This window comes from Euprymna scolopes, chromosome 1, assembly GCF_053919585.1.
Source record: "Euprymna scolopes isolate OS-2025 chromosome 1, ASM5391958v1, whole genome shotgun sequence".
Taxonomy (NCBI): domain Eukaryota; kingdom Metazoa; phylum Mollusca; class Cephalopoda; order Sepiida; family Sepiolidae; genus Euprymna; species Euprymna scolopes.
In genome coordinates, this window is record NC_136482.1 from 19,199,622 (window position 1) to 19,226,118 (window position 26,497).

Consider the following 26,497-nt stretch of genomic DNA (forward strand, 5'->3'; position numbering starts at 1 on the left):
TATTTGGGTCAATTTTTATAGTAGGCCCATAGTTTTTAAAGAGTGTGTGTAGAGATTTTATTGCTCTTTCGTAATTTCTATTCTTGGAGTTAATTATGAAGAGCGTGCCGTCTCTGTAGAGCCCACGCACCCCTCTAATCGGAATTGGCAATTGAGTGTTTTATGAATCTCATTTAGGAGGAAAAGGCCCACTAGATCACTAACCTTGTTACTATTGTTATTTTTTTTTACACAGTGATCACCACTTATCAAGGCCCGGAAGCCACTCAGGGATAAGGGTTATTGCAAGTACATTACGTTAGTGAGGAGATTTGCTGAAGTGTTTACTTAAGGGGGCGGTTCATTAGGAATTTGTTAACATTGGACTTGAAGACATCCAAGTTGTAGTCCGGATGGAAGCATGCAGACGGAACAGAGTTCCACAGGCGTGCAGCTCTAAGAAAGAAGCTTTGTTCATGGAATTCCTCTTATGAAAACTTGATCGAAAATTTTACAATGATTAATTTCTGACCCTCTCTCTTTCTCTCTCTCTTCTCTCTCTCTCTCTTTCTCTTTATATATATGTAATTCCAGCTTAATATATTCTAGAGGTGAAGCAACCAATGAATTTTAACGAGATTCATACAAGAGTGCTAAATAGAGAAGCACAGCGAGATATACTTGTTATTTTTTACATAAGCATTTATATACGCTCCACATTTATGAGCATGTTTCGGTTAGCACATTACACGTAACTAGAGACCTCTTCAGGCGATATTGCTTATAAAAAAATTAGAGTCCGTAATTATACATGCTGATGAACGTGTAGTGACATAAAATGCTAAGGTAAAACAAATAAGAAAATGTATGTGTGTGTGCGTGCATTGATATGAGTGTGCACATATGCAACTATTCGGTGTTTCTAGAGGCGGCAAACTTTAAATTAAAATAAACCACGTAAAACCACAGAAAATAATTTTATTATCTATGTATATGTTTTTTATCAACGATTAATTTGTGGCAGTTATAATTTAATACAATTTTGAACATATAGTTCCTGCGGCTGGGGTGTATATGGCATAATCTAGATGTCTTTTTTTACATGAAGGTTGCCATTTATCAAGGCCCAGAAGCCACTCGGGGATAAGGGTTATTTTGTGTACAGTAATCAATGGGATAGTGTTGCAGTATTCATTAGTATTGGAGATTTGATAAAGTGTCATTACTTAGGAGGGCGGTTCATCAGGAATTTGTTTATGTTGGACTTGAAGTCATCCATGTTGAAGTCAGGAGGGATACAGGCAAGTGGTAGAGAGTTCCACAGGCGTGCAGTTTAGCAAACTCTACGCATTAAATTAGATTGTACTTCAAATGTCTTCCAAGTAATCTATTAAATTAGACTGTACTTCAAATGTCTTCCAAGTGATCTATTGTGCACGGTTTATCATCGTAGATATAAAAATTTGCATAAGAGAATAATCTAATGAGGCTAAATCACACGAACGAAATGGCCATTTGACAAGTTTATTTCGTAAAATTATTCGTTCATCGTTTCTCTCAGTAAAATGATCATATTATTTGCAATTTACAAACCTTGCTCTGAAGTCAGTATTTTATGGTTAATTGATAAACAGAGGTGAACTTAAAATGAGTGATAGTCGCCAAATCTGCAATTAAAAAATAGTGTCATCAACTTGATATTCACCGCTCTAACAAACACACTATATCCCTATATATGTGTGTGTGTGTGTGTGTGTGTGTGTGTGTGTGTGATAAGTATGCAATTGCAAACTATGTACATATATGTATATGTATGTATATACAAGGTTGTATATGCATGTATGCATGCATGTGTATGTGTCATATATATGCGTTTCATAGCGACGTAGGGATCGGGTAATGTACATATTTGAACTATCAACGTACTGAGCAAATGCGGAAGCCATGCAAGATACATTTTTTTATTCGCAAGGAAACCTAATAACTTCTTGGTTGCTTCTTCAATTTCAGTGCTTTTAGAATGTTACAACGGATTATTTTACAATAAAAGTATTTCCATTCTGAGTATAACTGTATATACGCACGCACACACACAAACACACATACACACACATATATATATATATATATGTGTGTGTGTGTGTGTGTGTGTGCACATATATATATATGTGTGTGCGTATATATATATATATATATATATATATATCTTTTAACACATATTTTACTTTAACATATGCTGCACTTTTTTTTTCAAATTTTCCAATAGTTTTCCCCTAGATATATTGCTCAATAAATGGCTGGCTTTTGTGTGGGAAAACATTTGCTGCTACTGAACGGTCTTCTCTCGCCAGAATATCGACAACCTGACAATGCAATACGATGAAAACGAAATATTTGATTTGTAGCTTTTTAAAAATCCTAACTTTATTATCAAGCATATCATATTAATACAACTTCATCTCCTTTACAATTACGCTTTGATATAAATGTGAAACCTTAGACTAATAAATTCAAAAGCACATAAAAACGAAGATAGATACGTAAAAGTGTGTGATGAAAATTATGGAGATAATATTCTAACGGGATGAAGACTGCAAAGGAAACCCCAAAATGATATACTATTAAACGTTGTGTCTTTTGGGGTTTTTTTTTGGGGGGGGTCAAAATATTCATCGGGATGATTGATTTGAAGAAACAAAAAACAAAATAAACGTATAATATATGAAAATATTTAATCCGTTTGTAATGTAGAAAGTATGACACAATGATAATATCCCTTCGCGAGGGAGCTCTTGAGTTCCCACTATTTACAAGCCGTATTCTCCTGTCCTCGGTAGTGAGGAAATTAAAATTAAGCCAGCGCTGTTCTCGTCTCGAAATATCAGCGCACATAAGCAGGCCAAGTTGTTTATGCTATCGAGATTGACAAGTAAAAAGGTTAGATCAATGAGTTTGGTATATGTTTCGCAGAGCAATCTGTTGAAATTTGATATCAATATATGCATTCATTTTTGTTTCTCTTACTCTTTATCTCGCTTAAATAAAAAAAAAGAAGTAAAGCGTTATGTCTTTATTTTAAGACTTTCTAAAGATCATTAATTTGAAGAAATATCATACAAATAAAACATTTGAAAATATTTTATTATACACAATGTTAGATGTTAATGCAAGCAAATTCCAGCTCCACAAAAAAGTTACAGAAATGCTTCTATTTAAAACGTTTATTCTATGAAGATCGAACAGATGACTTCCGGTTTCCTTTTGATGTAGTCGGTCATATTGTCAGCAGTTTTACACATATAGGTGAGGCCCAACCGAAGTGTTGTAAGCATGAAAATTACCTGAAAACAAATCAAGATGGATCTACATGAAAATGAGAAAAGGATCGCCATATTTCTTCCCTGGTGAATACAACATGGCCATCTTCACATGCCAATAAACACTTATTGTAAACCGTCTTCATTATTTCATACCTTGCATTTCCTATAATAAAATTTATCGGCATTAAACTGAATATCTATCCGTCTAGGTAACTGTTATTCTCGGGTGGTTTTAGCTTGGATGTGCGCTGAATAATTAGTAAATAAAATATCTAAATGATGCAATAAAATATCACGTAAATTGCACTTCTTGCAATTTAGATAATATTCTACCTGTTCCTCCCTTAGTTCGTCTGTAAGTTTTGCTTTGAAAACGGCTAAATACAATTTTTGAAGGGCAAACTGCTTCAACAAATACCAACTTCGAGAGGGTTTGCTTTATAAAGGTTAATTTGGAACCCTGGATAAGAATATGAGAATGACCTCTTTGATGTAGCATTGTTTTTTGAATAGCATTATAATATTTATTTATTGTTGTAATTCTGTGGGAAAGGAATTCGTAGTAATTTCGATATGCAGAAATTCACCCAAGAAAGCAGTCAGCAAAACGTTGAAAAGGGAACATTCGAAAGAAAAAGGGCAATAAAAACACTGTTAGCCAACAGGTGTTGGAGTGAAGGAATAAATTAACTTGTCTCTTATAATGTGACTTTTATTATTTATGTTGAACTATTATTTTTATGATTATTATAAATATATAATAATTTAATAATATAGGTAAGTTATATACAGGATGACCAAAAAAAAAACAAAAGCTAAATGGAGGCCATCTAGAACATATACTGTAGAACGGAGAAAAAAAGGCCAAAGACCCTAGTGTTTTGATATGATGTTCTGAATATGATAAACTAGTTATGACCAAAGTTTCATTTCATTCGGACAAAAAACTAAGACAAAAGTTAAAAATCTCATGACTTTTCCAGAGAATTCATTGTCAAGGCAAAATATCAGCTGATATAATAGTTTAACCAAACACAGACGGAATTTGATGAACAACATTATCATTATTATCATTATTATTATTAATTTACCTTATTTATTTATTCCTCGTGAACATTGATTCTATAATATTACATACACACTCTGAATGAATTAAAACATCATATTTAAGAATATTGTACACCGGTCGACCAGCTAATATTCGATAGATTATTGCTTTTATAATAATGCATACGCAATCTGCATAAATCAAAATTCATTTTTAAGCGTATTGTACGCTTATATACATATATATATATATATAAATATATATATATACATATATATATACATATATACATATATATACACATATATATATATATATATATATAGGATAGTTTATAATATGGTTGACATTATTTTCAAAATATGTATACATAATTAGAATTATATAATTTACTAATTATTAAATAGAATATTTTGTTATGAAGATACCATAAATTAATTTGATAGTACGAATAGTTGGCTTTCTTCTTTTTTTTTTTTTTTGTAGCTAAGTTTAGGTTTCGTACATATATGGTGGTTTATAATTTTGTTGATATAGTTTCGTTGATATTATTACCATAAGTATGTATTCTTAACTTAGTAATAAATATAATAATTATTAAATAGAAAATTTAGTTAGTAGATTCATAGATTGAGATTGTTAGTACGTATAGTGGGTTTTTCTTGGGTTTTTTTTTGTTTTTGTTTTTTGTAAATTAGGTTTAGTTTCGTATATAAGGGCGTGTATACTGATTTGTAGTTTTTAAGGTATATTTTGGTAATGTTATTCTCGTAAGTTAGGTATACATAACTGAGAATTAATAAATTTAGTAATTATTAAATAGAAGGTTTTGTCAGAAGAGCCATAATTTAATTAAATGGTTAGTACGAAGAGTGGGATTCAATGACTTTGTTTAATTAAAATCCAAGATGGCGTAATGGTAAAATATAAAGGTAACTGGAGCTTCTCTTCCAATTTTTCGGATTCTCAAAATGTTGTATCACATTTTAATTCCTTTTGGTGGATTGATTGCTACTATTTCTTCTGATGAGTTAAAGGCATAAAAGATTCACTAATTGATATAATTATTAAGTGATTGATTTTGCGCTACGAAACAGACACTGCCAAAAACTGTAAGGATCAATTGATGTAAAGGAATAAAATATAAAAATTGTCAACATCATGTATTTTGGAATATAAAAATTGTTTGTCATTTATTCTATATATATATATATATATATATATATATATATATATATATATATATATATATATATATACGCTTATTTATATATGTATATATATATAAACATATATACATAATATATATATAAGTGAAAATATGATTTACAAAATCACTGAAAGCTTCAGAGTTTTAAAGAAATTTTAATTTTTGCTCTAATCAGCTAAATAATATGAAAATATATCAAATGTTTGTTGCTAATCATTTTCCTCTAAAGAATAGGCCAATTTTTAAACTCTGTAACATAAGCAAATAATTCAGTTTATCTTGTATTCCTTGTTTTGTGAACATATTTGTAAATCATGATTAATATAATTTCAAATCCCCTCATATAGTAATGCTCTATCTCGAATATTGAGCATTTTTATCAAGATCAGATCAATTTGTAAATATTAATAGGAATATTTATATTTTCCTTAAAAATTGTACACATATATATGTATATATATGTACATTGGTCTTTATTATAGAGTGAAGGGCAAGTATACACATTACGTATAGAAAAACTGTAAGTCATAAAATGGCGATTGTATATCCTGTACTATTTTTACATGCGACTTTTAGGAATAAATCTATATAAATAAAATAATTTAAACTATTCCATCGAGTGCAAAACCTATGATAAATAAGAGAACGACTGCTTTCATCATAGCTTTAAAATATCCGTTATTTTGTGACGAGGAAGTTAAGAATTATGCGACTCAAAGGATTGACAATGGAGAAAAGAATAGATGACAAAAGAAGTGAGGAAAGCATTTGATAATGTTAAATAAAAAAAAAATAAGGATACTATATCTAAGGAGAGCGTTTAACATAGCGAAATGATATAAAGAAAAACAAAGAATAATATTGACGAAAATGTGTTTATGGCATAGGAAAAACATCAATGAGAACAACTTTAAAAGGGACGGCGGACATTTTGTAATATGGATGAGAAAAAAAATGGCGACGAGGGTTATATTATTGTTCCCATTTTTTTTCTACAGCTTTGATACGGAACCTGACTTTGTTTTGATGTCTTTACGCTCGAGTAGATTTCAATAGCGGATCTTAAATCGTTTTCTCCTTTTAATTCTCTTCCTTCTCCCGCCACGTTTTCTCGACATCTTTTGTTCTTTTCGTGTTGTTTCTCGGAGGTTTTCTTAAGTTGTTTTCAAACGTTCGTAATCGCTATTTACTGTTGTCAGGTCAGTAATTTGCTGTATTTTGTGCCCTATGCCCACTATGGTGTCTGCGCTTTCTTTATTCATCCCTGCTGTCAAACTCCACCTTCAGTTGCCCATGTTTTCCACTGTAACCAAAAAAAAAAAAAAAAGAGACTAATATAAATAGTATTTCATAGATAACTAACATAATGTAACTTTTTCTTTTATTAAAAAGCTAGCGGGGCCTGTGGAAATTCCACAGGGAACTGAATAATATGTGATATATTGACGTTAGTATTCTGTAGATCTTTGTAATGTTGTGACCCTTTGGCTCTGATCATAGCGCAGTATCTGTGTTAACTGTGACAAGCAGGGGAAAAGGTCAAAACATTATCATTATTATTATTATTATTATTATTATTATTATTATTATTATTATTATTATTATTATTGATTCGAGCGACAGCAGGTCACTGGATCAATTATTATGATTAGAAAAATAAACAATTAGATTGGGACAAAGTGATTGACAGAAAATAATATCTCTACAAAAGGAATGCGAAAATAGAAAATAGATGTAAATATGACTTTTGATTTTGCATAAACAAATAACTAGATTGGGGTTACATCAGCTGTGGGTCTGATACACGTAATGTGATGTAGATTTGAGGAGATATACATAATATAAACCCCCACTATTCAATATGTATTTCGTATTGGAATATATTCATATTCACACACAACGTAACAATCTTCGGCAGAAATGGAGACGCTATGATATTATATAGCTTTTTTGTTAAAACTATAAAAGTATTTATCCTAGCTAGCAGGGACGCCCGGCGTAGCCAGGTCTTAAAATACGCTTAAATATGATATTTTATTTCTTACATATATCGTATATATTATTATAGAGTTATTATTTTATCGAGTTTTATTTATTATAAAGTTACGATTTCAAAAATAAAAAATATATCTATATGACTTGACTTCATCAGCTTGAATCAAAACCGAATCCCAAACTTATACATATATATATATATATATATATATATATATATATATATATATATGCATACATTTTAGTTCTTTCAGCTATAATCGAAACCGAAACAAAAACTTCTGAAGAATCTTATAAAGCTATTTATTAAAAAAAAATAAATAAATTACAAAGGTGCCATCAGCTAAAATCGAAAATTAAACCAAGACTTATTTAGAAATTCTTGATAAAATTATTTTTTAAACAATAGATTATTGTCATCTAGTTTTTTTCTAAGTTCACGGATATTTGTGAAAGGGAGCCTACATGGAGGGGGGGGCAAAGTGGTTTTGTTTGGGTGGTTGTCTGATTAGATCTTGATATTTGTTTAGATTGTCATTTCATTACGTTTTTGTTTACTTTAATGTTGGGGGAGAGTGTTGGGCAAAGTGGGTCATTTTGACGCCTAATTACGAAATAGGTAGCCTCAAGCTCTCACACAAGAGCAGTCCAGACTAGCCGATTGAACACAGGTGGAAGTAAACCTAGTTTACTCAGGTTGTATAAGAAATAAATTTGTTCTGGTGAGACAGCGTTCATTGCTCTTGTCAGGAAACAAGGCAAAGTACAGGGTGCTCTAGCGAGTTTCTGGTATTGTATATCTACGCCTAGCTAATAGATAAGGAAGGGGTGTGTAAGCCGGGCGACAGACTCAGCCTATCTACTTCTTCAGCAATTTAAGTTTGTAAAGCGGAGAATTTGTTCGAGTCACCAACTCTAGGCAGGTTGTAGATATGGACTGAGGAGGCCTCCCTCCCCCAGTTCTTATAGCAAAATTTTCTCTCTCCTAGGTGGATTACCTGACAAGATCTATGGGCCCAACACACTGGGAATGATAACCATGCGCCTGGCGTATACACCAGGTATTTCTGTGTTACCGCAAGTATGAATATAGAACCTTATTTAAAAAAAGTTTTGCTATATATAAACATAAGTACCTTTCTTAAAAAAAAGTGTTGCTATCTTCTTAATAAATAAGCGTAGAATTGAAGATCTGTTTTCTAATCTTACAATAAGAATCAATCGTGTATCTATTAAATATGGTGAAAAAACAATGTGTTATTAATAATTTTTTAAATAAGTAAATAAAATCTATCAATATATATATATATATATATAAATGAACGTGTCTGTGTGCCAGTATGTGTGTCTGTTCGTGTACATGTCCCTACGCAATAACTCTGTCAATTTTTAGTCTACAGACTCGAAATTTGATATACAGGGTATTGAGATGTGATCGGATTTTGTCCAGAAATTTGGCTGTAAAGGGGTCAAATTCAACGATTTGACCTTTGAGAACACTATCAAACTCCCCCGACCTTTGGGTCTAAACATTAAATATTAGGGGGGGGGGGCATAATAGGGGTAAAAGTTTAAAAAATTTACCTTTTATTTGTTGTTTTTTGTTGTTTTTTTTTTTGTTTTTTTTTTTGCTCAGCATACATCTTCAAACACCCGGGCAACGCCGGGCTGAAATGCATCTATCTATCTATCTATCTATCCCCCCTCTCTCTCTCTCTCTCTCTCTCTATATATATATATATATATATATATATATATATATAAGTGAACGTGTCTGTGTGTCTGCCTTCTGTCTGTCTGTTTGTTTGTTTGTCTGTCTGTCTGTGTACATTGCCCTACGCAATAACTCTGTCAATTTTTAGTCTACATACTCGAAATTTGATATACAGGGTACTTAGATTTAGGAAAATCTATGTGATCGGTTTTCGGCCAGAAATTTGGCTGTTAAGGGGTCAAAGTTCAACGATTTGACCTTGGAGAACTCTACCAAACACCTCCGACAATTTTAGGTCTAAACACTTGAAATTTTAGATATAGGTTCCTTGAACATGAATCTAACTTAATAACTTGATTTGAGCCAAAAACAGTAAATGTTAAGGGTTCATCATATACGTCAAAGTTAAAAAAAATTGACCGTTTTTGTTTTTGTTTTTTTCTCAGCATACATCTCCAAACACCCGGGCAACGCCGGGCTGAAATGCTAGTCTGTATATCTATAAAATTGAAAGTGTCTGTCTGTCTGTCTGTCTGTCTGTCTGTGTGTCCGTGTGTGTATATTTCCCTATGCTATAACTCTGTTAATTTTAAGTCTAAAGACTCGAAATTTTATATACAGGGTACTGAGATTGGGGAAAATCTATGTGATCGGTTTTCGGGCAGATATTTTGCGATTAAGGGATCAAGGTCAACGATTCGACCTTTGAGAACTCTACCAAACCCCTCCTACAATTTTGGGTCTAAACACTTGAAATTTTAGATATAGGTTCTTTGGACATAAACCTAACTTAATAACTTGATTTGAGCCCTTAACAATAAATTTTAAGGGGTCATAATAGGGGTCAAATTTTAAAAAAATTTACCTTTTTTTTGTTTTGTTTTGTTTTTTGTTTTTTGCTCAGCATACACCTCCAAACACCCGGGCAACGCCGTGCACCTATGCTAGTATATCTATAAAGGTGAACGTGTCTGTGTGCCTGTGTGTCTGTCTGTGTACATTTTCCTATGCAATAACTGTGAATTTTAAGTCTACAGACTCGAAATTTGATATACAGGGTACTGAGATTTGGAAAAATCTATGTGATCGGTTTTCGGCCAGAAATTTGGCTGTTAAGGGGTCAAAGTTCAACGATTTGACCTTTGAGAACTCTACCAAACTCCTCCGACAATATTTGGTTCTAAACACTTGAAATTTTAGATATACGTTCCTTCGACATGGATCTAACTTAATAACTTGATTTGAGCCAAAAACAATAAATGTTAAGGGGTCATAATAGGGGTCAAAGTTTTTAAAAAATTGACCGCTTCTTTTGTTTTATGCTCAACATATACCTCCAAACACCCAGGAAACGACGGGTCGAAATGCTAGTATTAATAAAAAGTACATGCAAAGGAAAGCAAAGAAACAAAGGAAATGATGGGGTTAGATTTCCATGTAGATTTTCATACAATACGAATAGATAAATGTACTGAGCTTGATGTTCTTCTAGCGACCATGATGGTCCAACTAGCAGACTAGTGTTACTGCTTGAAATGAATTTGAAATACGAAGATACTATCTATTAAGAGGAGGGGGGATCTGACTTGGGCGTCAAAGTGTGTTCTATTTAGAATACACTCTATCCAGGAGGTCATGGTTGGGATGGTTGTCATAATAAACAAACGTATACTACACAACCACTAGAGCAGTGCCGTTCTAAATTCTGTGAAGTTCGGCATAGACATTCTCGAGTGCGACAAGATATATTTAAGGTGGTTATATTGGTCGAAACATTGTGCAAATAACACTCAAGATGAGAATGAATGTCCGAATAAGTACAATGAACGATACTTCATAGATAAGTTACATTATATAACTTTTTGCTTTGAATAAAATTGTTGATTTTTTTCCTAATTTAGCGAAGTTGTAGAATAAAACATTTGAGTGAACTGCCAGCATATATAGTCAACGAACATTTATTTCATCGTGGAGGTGATGCTTGGTGGAAAGTTATAATAAACAAACACTATGCAACCATTAAAGGAGGGGGTAATGCATGTGAAGAGTGTCCCATTAAAAGAAAAAAAGACATTTCACTAGCACCTGAAAAAGAAATAACACCTGAAAAGATGGTTTCATAATAACAGAATAGATAACACAAAAACAAAGAACTAATAAGAAATATAATTTTCTGAGTTTTTAGATGAGAATTTATTGCACTTGGCCCGACAAACCCCCTGACGTAATGTGTTGTGTAGCGAGGGTTCATATTGGACACATGTATAACGGGGACTCAGAACAAAGGATTGATAATGAAGACGGCTGTGATGATAATTCTTTTATCATATTATAATACGGAGCTGGAACATTTATGCAACAGTTCTTGTTGACACAGACAGAGGGAAGATACATTATTGATGATGGTGGAGGACACATAATTAATACTTTGAGGGAGTTATACGAAGTTCATTACAGAGATGATGATAGACAAAACAAATTTACCTTTCAGTTAGTGGAATGACGACACGACGACAAACAGTTACAAAATATAGATGATGATTTTTATTCATAAGCCGGCCGATTGATGACTCAGGAATTTAAGCTTGTATAGCTACATGATCTACTCTTCCCCCCCTTTCGCCTCTGAGGGCATCAGCTCCACTAAGTCACTGCCCGACTCTCGCCTCCAATGGACTCTATCACTGTGACTATGATTTTCGCTCTCTCCCTCTCCCTCTAACTTCGAACCCTGTCTCAATATATTGAGAATCCCCTTTCTTTATGACGTCAGAGGTGTGCTATTACACGTGAATAAATTTCACGAGGATTTTACATATGTCTGACAAACCTCACGTTTGGCAAACAAAGAATTCCCAATTTCAATCGTACGGTATCTAACCTATTTTAAATTATTATTTATAAACTCGCATTGTCCATTGACTGACATTTTAATACCCAGTTATTTCTAAAAGAATGAACAATTGACTGAATTCCTAAATTAATTATCTATTTCTGACATATGTAATAGTTAGCTATTTGCGAGAGTAATGTTAATCGTTCTGAATTCCTTATTTTTTAACACTTGTCTACTGGGTTCGATTCTAGCCGTTTCCTAATATCATTTTCAAACTTTTGCTTTCTTACTTACTGGGGTCTGTCCCTTTTCATAACAAATGGATAAAGTACTCAATGCTACAATGCCGTTTTAAGTTACACTTTTATGGAGGTTTAAGGTTCAATCATATATATATATATGTGTGTGTGTATGTGTGTGTGTGTGTGTGTGTGTGTGTGTGTGTGTGTGTGTGTGTGTGTGTGTGTGTGTGTAGATAATTTCCGTCTTGGATTGAACGTAGACGCCTCCGTTTAGTTTTTAATAATTTATTACTACAAAAGTATTCAGCACGGTTAAAATCAATACTGCAAATCTATATACAATATATCACCTTATTGTATAAATGAAATAATATACATATGTATGTATATATATACATATATATGTGTGTGTGTGTGTGTGTGTGTGTGTGTGTGTGTGTGTGTGTGTGTGTGTGTGTGTGTGTGCGTTAGTGTCTGCACAGGGTAATCTCCTATACTAATGAACGAGTGATTATGAATTTTGACATTCATATTCTAGACAACGCGATAAAATACCCGTAGACATTATTTTTATAAATGCTAACATTTTGAAAAGTCTAGAATATATGTGTGTGTGTGTTTGTAAAATCTCAAGTGGTTTTAAGCCAAGACCAAAGAGACGCATTTTAGAAATAGAAAACAGTAGTCAATGAAACAAGTAACAGAAATTTAAAAAAAAAAAAGATTTGTCAGAAGGAAAGCTTTTCAATTGAAAAATATCGGATGAAGAAATTAAATTGGTGGAAGTGAATTTCATGATAGAAATCTAATTTATAAAACTCACTATGTCTGTCTGTCTGTCTCCATATTTTGAAACTATCTCTTCTGAAACAAAAAGTCTCAGCGCGGAGCTAGCGTCCTCAAATGATTGGATTTTTATGGGTCGTTCTTTTATGGGTCTTTAGCAGATTAAAATAGTTTTAAGAGGTCAAAAAGGAGTCAAAATTGAAAAAATAGTTATACATTTTTTACAGTCGTCTTAGTTTATTTTTAAACAGTTCATATGCGTGCCATGTAGATACCGTGTCATGTTGGTAACGTCACCAGCTTTAAATGCTACAGTTTTACTTTCGGTTTCGATTCTAGCTGATGGCACGCAAATACTTTTAATTACTTTTGAAATCACCACTATGATAACATATACGAAATGTTAAATAAAATATCATATTCAACTATATTTTACGATCGGCCAAAGCCGGTAAACCCCCCTCTCCGTTAGTTATTAATAAACAAAAATTAAAAGAGGAACTATTTATTTTAGGAACAAGAAAAGATAAAAAGAAAAAGAATGAAAGTGTTTTTAAAAAAATAGCGAGAGGAAAGTGTTAGTTAGTATGCATTTTTTTTGTTGTTATTGTTGTTGTTGTTGTTGCTGCTGCTTCTGCTTCTGCTGCTGCTGCATCGCCATTTCTCTAAATAGGAACATTCTGAAAGGGATAAAAGTATACGTAATAGCTCTTAGGTACTTACCTCAATAAATGAAAGCGCTCATCTCCACTCTGAAAGAAGGAGATAATGACTTGGAAAATAGACTCATCAAACCAAACAAATACTACTCTGATTTTTTAAGTCTGTATTTATTTACCTCCCCACGAGGGCAATGTTTGAAACAAGATCAGTGGATGCTGATTTCCCCAACAATCGCATTTCGGATGTAACAGAAATATAAATTACTTGAGTCGAAGAGTATTTCTGATTTTTCTGACTTGAGGCAGAACAGATATTACACTTTGAATTTTGAAGAAATTTTCATCTTCAAGTAAGGCATAAGAACATCAAAAGTGTGAGATTAGAGGGGGTTATTAGTAATACTACTCTACTTTTACCTAGAGACGTGCAAACTCATTCGTCAAAGCACTGTTCGTTTAATTCTTTTGTTAAAATCAAGACTATCTGCTCGTTTGGATTTCCGGCCTCTGCTTGATGTTAAGAAGCAACATATGGTCTATTTTCTGATTAGTGATTATCTTCCGCTGAGATAACATGAAAGCTTCCCTTTCCTTACGTTAAGAATGGCTTTCTTTGACCATGTCCAATCATCCAGCCACATAGAAGAAAACGGAAGTCAAAAAAGCAGTCAATCATAACGACATGGGTCTTACAAAAATAATGTCTCCTAGTTTTTATTCCGCCCAAATGAGTAAGCAAGGATTGAAAATTTCACGGTTATGATGAGTGAACTTACGCATTCATGAACTGAAAGTTTCATCTCTCTTTTGCATATATTGACAGTGTGATGCTTTAAAAAATTAGCCTCTGTCATAACGTGCGTCAGAAAACGAGATGAGTCATTGAATTTCTGGCAAAAGTGCATGGAGAATGGTAGTGACTAGATAGAAAATAAACTCTCGGGCACAAAAAGTCGCTTATTGTAATGCAACCACTTCTGTTTTCGTAGATCCTCAACTTTACTTTTATCGATTCTCGTATGAAAGATTAGTTCATAATTTGTCCATCTCTGTCATATCAGCAGCCACCACAATACCACATTCATGGGATTGACTAGACTGCGATTTTTGTTTCCCTTGTACATATATTTTTTTGTATGTATGTATGTACATATATGTATATGTATGTATGTACATATATGCATATGTATGTATGTACATATATGTATATGAATGTATGTACATATATTGTATATGTATGTATGTTCATATATTGTATATGTATGTATGTACATATATTGCATATGAATGTATGTACATATATTGTATATGTATGTATGTACATATATTGTATATGAATGTATGTACATATATTGTATATGAATTCATGTACATATATTGTATATGTATGTATGTACATATATTGCATATGTATGTATGTACATATATTGTATATGAATGTATGTACATATATTGTATATGTATGTATGGATGTATGTAATTAGGCATATATGTGTCAAACGAAAGAGGGAGTGGGATGAGGTAGGAGAAAATTGAGGAGGGGAAGAAAGGGGGACGAATAGAAGTCATGTTACACTTTTGCCTCGGGCAGTGATGGGTAGCCCTACTAGTGTACAAATAAAGGGAAATTGAGCAAACGCAAAGTTTTAATAGAACGAATAGAAAAAATATCAGGGAGAAGAAACTGATAGAGGAGAGGGGATATAAGCGTGTAGAAGGGGGGAATCTATGTGTAGATTAGGTGCGTGACATTTATAAGCTGTCAAGTAAATACATTTGTTTGCTATTCACATCATTATTTATTGTGTTTCCTACCGTCGTCCGATCGTCACGTTAACACGTGCCGATACGTGAGCTAGCATAAACACAAAGCCTGAGAGCAAATCGAAAACAAGAACAAAAAAACGAACAATAAAAATGAAATGTTAAATAAAAGCAATGCGATTACGTTACGATTAACACTGACTTAATTCAACGATTAACGTACTCAGTGCTGCCACGGATAAAAATGAAATCTATGAAAAGTGCAAAACATAGCAACGGGCATGCAGAAAGGTTTTCCAATATCCATTTCAACAAAACCACATTTCTATCGGCACCAAAGCCATTCTCCAATTTTGAATCAATGTTTGCCCACGTGTTCTTTTGCACAAAAAAAACTGCCGACGCCATTCTTTTTAATATACTTTTCAAAAAGTCATACTAATAAAGCACTGACAAGGAGCGAATGTTAGCAAAAGGGGTTGTTAATTTCCATTCAAATCAAGTCGGGCATGACTCAGGGAAAACAGCCGAGTTGCTCAAAAATTACATACATGAACTAGATCCTGGTAAGCACAAAATACTTTAAAAGGTCTGTTTTTGTTTCAGTTATGCATTAATTTATTTGCCTAATTATTTTTTTTTCACACTTTCCTCCCTCAGATCCTCCTCATGTTAAAATGTATTATTGGACTATTTTGCTGTCAATTGCGGTTTGTGATTCGCTTATTATTTTTCTCAAAGTAAACGTGTTTTGTTTTTTGTTTTTTTGTTTTCTTTGCGAAATTAATCTGCCAACGCCATTCTTTTTAGTATACTTTTAAAATATTAATACTCTTAAAGCGCCGCCTAGTGTCGAATGTTAGCAAAAAGAGTAAACAATTTCCATTCAAATAAAGTCAGGAATGACTCGAGGAACAAAGCCGAATTGCCGCAAGAATTTGTCCCAACTGAATTATTTCTTTTATTTCAGTTAATAAGAGTGGAACCTATCACCATACTTTCCCTAAATAGGTCAACTGAACTTATATAAAGTAGAATACTTTTTGGTATTATTATAATATTTTAATGAAGAGTAGATAATGCATTGTAGATGAGTTGTCTGCAGCTCCAGTTACTCTCGCTTCTCTTAATTTGCTCCTCAGTCCTCCTTTAAAATGAGTGATTTTTCTGATAAAGGGAGAAGAAAAAAATATATATTCTATATTCGGCAGTATTTTTACGTGAGCAGTCGCCTGAGATATCGAACACTTTCTGTTTCTATTTCTATCCTTGCAGCCATGTCACTAATAAGGGTGCTGGAGGTAAACGTTTTATTGGGCTGACGTTATCTGCCTGATAGTCAGGGACCCGAAGCTTGGATTAACCACTAAGGAGGCCGTCCTATAAGCAGGTGTAAAGTACTGAGACTGCTGTATTCCCATTTGGTGAATGGATTCGGACCATGCAATCGCTTCTAGTGAGGCTTTTCGATGCAATATAAGTGGGCAATTGTTACGGCTTTACCTTATCATGGTCTACAAAAAATATTTTTCGCTTCTTTTTCTGTCTTACTTTCCCTCTCTGTCCTGCTCTGACCAAGTCTGTCGACCTATTCCACAAATCCTAAAATTCCATCATGAAATTTCTCCAGAAAGAATACAAGATAAAACCCAGAATTCCAACTTCCAACGTATGGCATAAAGATCTAATCTACAAATCTCCAGCTACGGTATAGCTAAAAATGCATTTTCCATTATTAAATCATTTCTCTTTTATAGGTTCATGAGAGTAGTGGTTGAAAGGCAGAAATCACAAGCTCACAATATTAATGATGGAATCCCTCGGGGGTCTATCCTGAACAAAAGTCTCTTCCTGATCTACATCAATGATCTAAATAATCACATCCTAAGATCATTCGTAGAGATTCATGCTGACAACACTACCATATATGGCAACACTTCAAAGACTACAAACGACCAAATTCTCTCTGATTCCCTCTCCACTGATTTTGATCATGTGGTACAATGGGGAACGAGGTAACTGGATAATTTTAATGCATCTAAAACCAAGCTTCTATCGTTACATCATCAATGCTCTGATCCCCGCCTGGTATCAACTGAAATGAATGGTTCTTGTCTTGGGGAGGCTCCATGTTTTGACAAACTTCTAGATCTGACCTTAACTCCTGATCGTACATCAAGTCCGGTATCAAGGTCTCTGGAAAATGGTGGGATCACTCTACCGCTCCAGTAGATATACTTCATGCAATTCTCTACCTGTATAAATAGATATTCTTATGCAATTATCTACCTGTATAAAAGCCAAGTAGGTTCAAGGATAGAATATTGTTGCCACATCTGGGCAGAAGTTACTTATCCTTCCTTGACAGAGTTTAAAATAGACTACGGAGCCTAGTGGAGGGGTGCCATTTTCTCCCACAGAAGAGACGTGACGAGTCTTTCTCTGTTTTATCGTTATTTTCATGGCAAGTGCTCATCTGAGCTCCAATCTATGGTCCACTGCTCTCCAAACTGTCACGAAAAACACTCATCGTACTGAAACCATTATCAATAAGTTCCCCCACTTTTTATCCGTGCCTAAATCTAAATGTAGATTCCGTGAACAAATCTTGTTTCTTAGAACTGCACGCCTGTAGAACTCTCTTCCGTTTCCCTGCTTTCGAACTGACTACAGTATGGTCGTCTTCAAGTCCAACGTAAACAAGTCATTTATGAGCCGTCCTCTTACGTGATCAAATTTACCAAATTTCCACTACTAACGTCCCATTGACTAATATGGTCATTAACCCTTATCCACAAGTAATCTCCAGGCCTTTATAAATGGTGATTCATTTGAAAAAAAAACAAATTAAGTATTATGTTGAGTATAAATAATATATTTACTGACATACATATTTAATGCAGCCACGCTCATTACATTATATAAGTATATATGTATTCTTGAAAGGGGTATTTATACTGAGTACTTGTAGGTTAGAAACCAAAAAATCCTAAGGTTAAACTAGAAAGAATAAAAAGAAAAGTAATTTGTAATTGTTCTCATAGAAATTAGAATTACCTATTCCTCTTGACTAACATAGTTAGTTTTTTTATGTAAATTAATGATTTACATCATGTGTTTTATTTGATATTTATTAGTACTAGGGAATTAAATAATTAAGTTAGTATGAATTTTTTTTAATCTAAATACATTATAATAACATAAGTGCAAAATAATTTTTAATAATCACAATATAAATTCATTAAATTTAATAACGAATAAAATAATTTAAACAACTAAGGAAAATAATGGATATATTTTTAATGTTTATATTATATCCCTACACTGAATTGGAAACTAGTGTCATGGAAAAATACAGAAATCACTTTTAGTAAGAACAAAATAATGTTAGTTAAATCTAATTAAATTCCGCCGGACAATCGTTATATTCCTTGTATAAATATTTAATCCTTGTAATAATAAGGTTAATGACTAACATTTCTTTAGTTTGTATTAAGTAATTGAACTAAAGAAAACACGATCTGTGAAGTAGATTGTAGATTTAACTATTATTAACATATCTTTTTGCAATATTAGTTGTTTTTTAAATAATAAATAAATAAAATTAATATACAATATATTTTAGTGTAGATTTAACGAATGCTAACATGATGTTTTACAATAAATATTAGTCATCTTGAAATAATAAAATAAATCGAAGATATTTTTTTACCTTGATGTAAACAACATGAAACTTTATATTAATACATAAAATTCTTTAATACGTAAAATAAGGAATGAATTCTTTAATATCATGCACTATTCTTCGGATTTTTGAAAATTTATGTGATCCTGCCTAATTATTTTTATTTTTTTAACTTAACTTTCGTCGTGCGAAACATATTCCAAATGTACATATCAATATTACTTTTTCTACACCATAAAACAAGTACCGTAGAAATGGACATTTGACATGTTGAAAGAAATAAGTGGTACGATGAATAACATCTTGGAATTTAGGATATAGCTGTTTTGTCATGTAATTTAATATGCTCTGTAGTTTTATTTAAGATACTTCGAGCATCATATATATATATATATATATATATATATATATATATGTGTGTGTGTGTGTGTGTGTGTATACATATATATATTTATATATATATATATGCACACACATGTATATAAGTGTGTAAAAATGTAGTTTTTGCCTATATTTTCTGTTATGCATATCAATTTATTTATTTGAAGGCCAATGATTGTTAAGATAATACAGGGCATATATAAATAAATAAAAAATTTCCAAGATACTTATGTTCATGATTTTATTCATCTTAAAAATCGTTTGTTTTTTTTGTTTTTTTTTGTTTTGTTTTTCGAGCTGTAATTTTTATTTTGTTGTTTTTTGAGCTGTAATTTTTATTTTGAAAAAAAATTTTCAAAATAAAAATTACAGCTCATTTATAGATCTGTTTCGTTCATATGCGAACAACCGATATTTGTATGTACATACTAGTTTTTCACTGCTTGTGATCATACGACTAGCCAGAAATTTTGCAAATATAAAATGCATAGGGATATAAGAAATAAAACAGAAACCTAATCATATCGAATCGATCTCCAGTTAGTGATTTTTTTCTTATCGCTATTATAGTTAGTAGATAGCAATTACTAATACAGGGTGGGCCAAAATAAGGGTCCTATATATATATATGATTATATTTAAAGATATGGCCCTTATTTTGGCCCACCCTATATATGCAAGCTTGTGCGTAATAATGCACATATCAAGATAAATATACATTGGTATAAACAGTTATGCCGTTTTATGATATTTAATAATCACAGTTTCCATCGACTTTCGACTGCAAATGTTATCAGAATTTTATGAAATCTCATCGAAGTTCAAGACTAACGAAAAGAGCATGCCATTCACGTAATCACTGCGTTGAATAAAGAGAGAAAATAGTTTAAAAATGTAGACGTGAATGAATGATCCATTAAATGAATTGAGCATTAAGACTTTTACTTTATTCCATTAGAAATTAATAATTTGCGTTATTGCTATAAGTTGAGAGTTGAGCGTTATATCTACGGCGATATTCGTTTTTAAACAAGCCAGATAATTAAGCGTACATAAGTGCAAATGCATTTGTAGTTATTTATCGATTTTTCATTTTCTCTTTCTTTATCTCTATTTCTCTCTCTATATATATAATGTGGTGCTATATATATATATATATATATATATATATATATATATATGCAAATATATATATATAGAGAGAGAGAAAGAGAGAGAGAGAGAGAAAGAGAGTGGTGCGTGCAAAGGTATGCCAACATCCACGAAATCTCACAGACGTATAAATATCTAATCCTTACGTAAAGGGATATGTGTAAAACATACAGTATAGGCAAACGCGCATATATATATATATATATATATATATATATATATATATATATCAGCCACCTCCGATTCCCGTGTGTTTCAGTACTCAGTTTCCGTGAGTTACCACATGGAGGCACACCATAGGGTATCTTAAAAAAAAAAGCAAAGATAATCGGCTTTGTTCAAACAATTCTCGTGGAATTTCTCTTCTTTGTATCGAAGGTAAAATCCTGGCGCCTGTAATTCTCAATAGAATCATAAGGGATCTAGTGGATGACATCTATCCTGAGTCACAGTGCGAGTCTGGGTCTGACCGGGGCACTGTCGATATGATTTTTTTCTTTTAGGCAAGTTGCCGAAATAGCACGGGAGAAAAAGCAGTGAATTGTACATGGTCTTTGTCGATTGTTCTAAAGCTTATGGCACACTGAACTGAACAGAGAGGCATTTTGGAAGATACTGAAAATCTTGGAATACCAGATGCAATGCTTAATGTTATTGTATCATTCCATGGCCGCATAAAATGCACTGTGATCTCAAACAGATCTTCTTCGGGGCCTTTTGCTGTCTCAAATGAAACAAAACAATGATGTGAATTCGCTACAGTTCTATTTACGCTGTATTTTTCGGTGATGCTTCGGCATGCATATAATGATTTCCATGGTGCTGTGAACTTTCGATTTCGTACTATCGGTGGATTGTTAAACATTGTTAAGCTTCCTCTTCGTCCTAACTATCAGTTTCGCAGGTGACAATCAAGAATGGTGATGATGATAGTGGGGAAGTGCTCCGTCCTGCTGGAAGTGCCACTCTTTATTCCTGAACGTTGGGAAAGTGGCATAGCGTATTCGTGTAGCAAGTTGAGATAATTTAAAGAGTGTATACATTTTATTGGGACACCATATATATATATATATATATATATATATATATATATATATATAAATATATATATATATATATATATATATATATATATATATATATACACACACATACACGATATTACACATTAAATATTTTCTTTATATAAAACACGAATATATGATACAAGACCAACATCAGTTTGGGGTGAGACGCATGTCGCTTGTCGCCCGTTTGGTCTATTTTCTAAAATAATTTTTGTCACAGAAATATCACAGTGATTCTACAGACAACCCTACTTAAAAATACACTTGGTTGGTACATCGTTTTGTTTGTCTGTTTGCCTGTGTGTCTGTTTGCTTTTTGTTTTTTGTTTTTTTGTTTTTTGTTAGTTTGGTTTGGTTGTTTTCTAAATGGTATTGGTTGAGTGTACAAAATACAATGATTTCTTTTTTACAAAAATTTAATACCATCCAATCAAATGTTAGGTGGATGCTTGCAAATCTATGCGCTGCTCACTCTTTACTGATTTGTCTCAAGTGTCGAAAACGGGCAAGTCAGTTCATTGATAGGATTAGGGCTTATTATGGATAAAAATGGGCGTGGACTGTGTCTTCTGAGATAATAGGTGACATATTTTAGGGGAGGGGTATCTTGGCGGCTCTCTCAAACCAAATAAATACAATGTATAAAGTAAGTTTTGAATATATATATATATAAATGTATATATATATATATATATATATATATATATATATATATATATACGGTAATTAAACTACATGGAAACATCCGCGTTTCCTAACAAATCTTCACGAGGATAAAACACAGTAAATTCTTTGTAGCTTAATTGCATATATATTTTTAAAATTAACGTATTGAGCACTTCTGAAGAAAATACTGAAAATTTATACAAAGAACTTTATGTAGATATATGAAATTATATATATATATATATATATATATATATATATATATATATATATATATATATATATATATATATATATCCCATAAGTTTTGGGGCGTAAAAAACTTTAGTATTGCAATTACGAAGGGAAAACTTATTTTTTGAATATTCATGATAAAAAGAGAAACAAAACAGTCAGCTGACCGGTTTCGCCCTCACTCTTTTAGAGCTGAATCGCGGAATATGTTTTATTAAAGAGGAAAACACAAGGGAAAGTACATAGTTAAAGTAAAACAGCGTTATATTTATTCGAGGAGGGAAAAGAAAAAATGAAGGAAACTATTTAAAACTGAGCAACGTTATGATATATGGGTGAAACCTAAGAGGCACTGCTCGGGTTTACAAAGAGAGGGTCAGTGAAAACGGGCGTAAATATCTCCAATATCTTCAAACGATATTTTGAATGTACACGACTCAGAATGAAAACTGAGTGGATGCTTGATTTTGTTGTGCATGGCAAGTTTTGAAGTAAATGCTATGTATTACTTGGGACGTCCGTCGGTCAGTAAGTTACATTTCTGATTTTGCAAAGTACGGGGTGACCCATAAGTCACTTTACATTTTAAAAATTCGATAACTTTTTTCTATTAATATATTTTAATTTCTCTTTTCAGAATTACGAGGGGCGTGCAATAAGTTATACCCGTGACCCACTTTCCATGGCAGTAGACCAACGAAACTTGGCACAGTTATTAGTCTTTCTCTATATAGGAACCACCCAGAGTTATGCATTTCTCCCATCGTTTGATGCAGTTCTGGAGAACGTTTTTGTAGAACACCCCAGGTTGATCCTCCCACCACGACGTGACTTCAGAAATCAAGGCTGTATCATCTGGGAAACGCTTTCCTTTCAAAAACATGGCTGGGAAGAGGTGAAAGTCAGAGGGTTAAAGGTCAGGAGAGTAGGGAGGATGGGGAGGATTTCATAACCACACGCCCGTGCTTCTCATCTGGTGACATGCGAGTTGTGGACCGGAGCGTTGCCTGCAGGAGGAGGGTACCTTTGCTGATCTTGCCCCACCTCTTGATTTTGATAGCTTCCCTTAATTTCCTTAAAAGTGAAGCATAATAGGCTCCTGTAAAATCTGTCATCATAACTCCGTCTTCGTCCCAGAAGACTGTGAGCATGACCTTGCCAGCGGAGGGCTGCACTCTTGCCTTGTTTGGTGGTGGTGAGTCCAAGTGCTTCCACTGCATTGACTGGGCTTTGGCCTCTGGATCATAGTGATGCATCCAGGTTTCATCCTGTGTAATCAGTCTTTTGAAAAACTTTGACTCATTTTCTTGACACATCTCCAAATTCATCCTCGAGCACTCGACGCGTTCTCGCTTCTGGAATGGTGTGAGCAACCTGAGAATCCATCTGGCAGACACCTTATGCATATGCAAATGGTCATGAATGATAGTTTCCACAGACCCTGTACTAATCTTGACATCTTGGGCTATTTGGCGAATAGTAATGCGCCGATCTTCCAAAATGGCAGCCTCAACTTGACGGACAGATGCCTCATCAATGGGCGACCAGGTTTGGGAGCTGTTTCCACAGACTTCTGGCCATGTTTGAATTCACGATGCCAACGTTTTACAAGGATATATGATGGGACATTATCACCATAAGTTTCATTTCATCAAAAGTCTCCTGTGGTGTGCGTCCTTTCAAATACAAAAACCGGATAACTGCTCGACATTCAACAGGCTCCATTTCACACCTGACTCAGTTCAAACACCTGTAAAACAGAAACCACAGTTAGTTTAGAGCTGTAATTTGCCACATAACCCGTAGAGATAGAAATCATTGCACATGCAAAATTTCAGCTAGATCAGTCAACTGAAAGTGGGTCAGCGGCATTACTTATTGCACGCCCGTAGTATAAAACAGAATCTTTGGAAATTATTTTGTAGAGATAAGTTTGCAACAGTACACCGAGTGAGGATAATTGAATTTCATTTTGAAAATGGACGGTCAATTGTTGCAATGCAAAGATCTTATATGTGCCATTTCAATGTTCAATATCCTCGTAAACGCTATGCTACTGAATTTGTTCAACCTCAGTTAGTAAACATGCCAGGGTATTGGTGGCAAACAAAATGGAGCAACTGCACATACAGCTAGAGCAACAATGCAGTTGTTAACTGTGATGTTTCAGGGTCGAAAAATCTCTTGAAATTTCGATTTTGAATGGACTCCACGTTCATCTAATTTGACAGAACTAGACTTTTGGCTTTGGGGATATCTTAAAGACAAAGTGTATGCAAATAAGCCTCGAAGCATCCAAGAACTTAAGGCAAACATACGCAGGAAATTCTTTCCGTACCACTTCCGATGTTAAGAACTGTCATAAAGAATAGCTTAGAAAGAGCTCGACTTTGCAAAGCCGAGAATGGAGGCTACTTAAGAGACATTATATTTTGTAATTAAGTCAGAACAAATTTACACATTATAATCTCTATATAAATAAAATGAACTCATTTTTCCTGTCGGATTTTGACCTTAATAGGATTAAAAATCAAGATATTTCATGCAAATATAATATGCACAAACGACAGAACAATATCTGAGGTGTGTTATAGGCTTATTATTTCTCAAATTTCTCGATAATCTTAGATTTATATACTTTTTCTGCTGAGAAGTCACGGCCAAAATCGGTTAAGATCAATGGAAGTGGTAAAATATTTTCTCTCTAATAAATTCCTCCTCCCTCTGCCACCACTTAACACCATTTGGGGGATCGTTCACAAGGAACAGTTGAGAAGAGAACACCGGTTTGGCTTCGTAGTTCTTTCATGTGAAGTTATTTAAATCACTAAACTAAGCTGCAGTGCTCTGTGGCGTAGTGGTTAGCGTTCTGGACAATTCACATTATATTTTCACGTTCGCGCCGACCTACCATAGTCGTTTTTTTTTGTTTTTTTTTTTCCTAAACAACTGGAATGGACTTTTCTTGGTGACCGAACTGTCAACGTTGCATATTTTTTTTTTTTCACACTTTATTTTCCTACTTTTACTCATGACTCCGGGTTTGATCCTTCCTACTTACCTACCATAACATTTTTAACCCCCCCCCGTCCCGGAAACAAACACTCGGGCAACGCCGGGTACCCCCGCTAGTCTGTGTAATAAAAAAGAATTAATTAAATACAATCATTTAAGAAAATTTATTTCATTTTCAAACTGTAAACTGACTTATGGGCCACCCTGTATATGTTGTTAGACTCTACTACTAAATTTCAACTTTATTCATCCCTGCAACTCCATTTAAATTGATGAATTATATTATTATTGTAGTGTGCTCTAGTACTTCTTTTCGAGAGTATGCCATTAATGGTTTCGTGAAGAACACCAAATGTACATTGGAAGCAAAATAGCAATTTTTAACCGTTGAGATGATTTGTTTCGTGAATTGTTCATTTAGTGTTAATTCGAACGCCCCAAAACTTATGGAGTTAAGGCAAACTAGCGTATCTTACGCACTTAGCCACTTTATTGAGTTTTATTTGGAAAAATCAGTTATTTTCCCTTTCGATGACCGAATCAAGAGAGAGCCCTAATTGGATAAAGTATTAGTAATTGTACTTAGTTTTTTTTATCCAATTTCGTTTTTGAACAAATCATAAAGGCACGATGTGTTAGGGTCCAAATTAAATTGCACTTTTGTTTGCTAGGGTAAAATGAATCTCAGCGTGTATACAGTACCATAAACGTGGATTTATGGTAGATTAATGTAAGGTAACT